Source organism: Arachis duranensis, chromosome 8, assembly GCF_000817695.3.
Source record: "Arachis duranensis cultivar V14167 chromosome 8, aradu.V14167.gnm2.J7QH, whole genome shotgun sequence".
Classification (NCBI taxonomy): Eukaryota; Viridiplantae; Streptophyta; class Magnoliopsida; order Fabales; family Fabaceae; genus Arachis; species Arachis duranensis.
Window position 1 is genome coordinate 18594488 of NC_029779.3, and position 371 is coordinate 18594858.

Consider the following 371-nt stretch of genomic DNA (forward strand, 5'->3'; position numbering starts at 1 on the left):
GGAGTAATCCGTAGATGTGTGCCTAAAGAAGAAGCACAGAAGATCCTCTGGCACTGCCATGGATCACAGTATGGAGGACATTTTGGAAGTGAGCGAACAGCCACAAGAGTCCTCCAATATGGCTTCTACTGGCCTACTCTCTATAAAGACTCTTGAGTGTTTGTACTTAACTGTGACAGTTGCCAAAGATCTGGCAATCTACCTCACAGTTATGCTATGCCTCAACAAGGGATCTTGAAAATTGAGTTGTTTGATGTATGGGGTATTGACTTTATGGGGTCTTTCCCACAATCATACTCAAACACTTACATTCTGGTGGCAGTGGACTATGTATCTAAATGGGTAGAAGCAATTGCTACACCCACTAATGA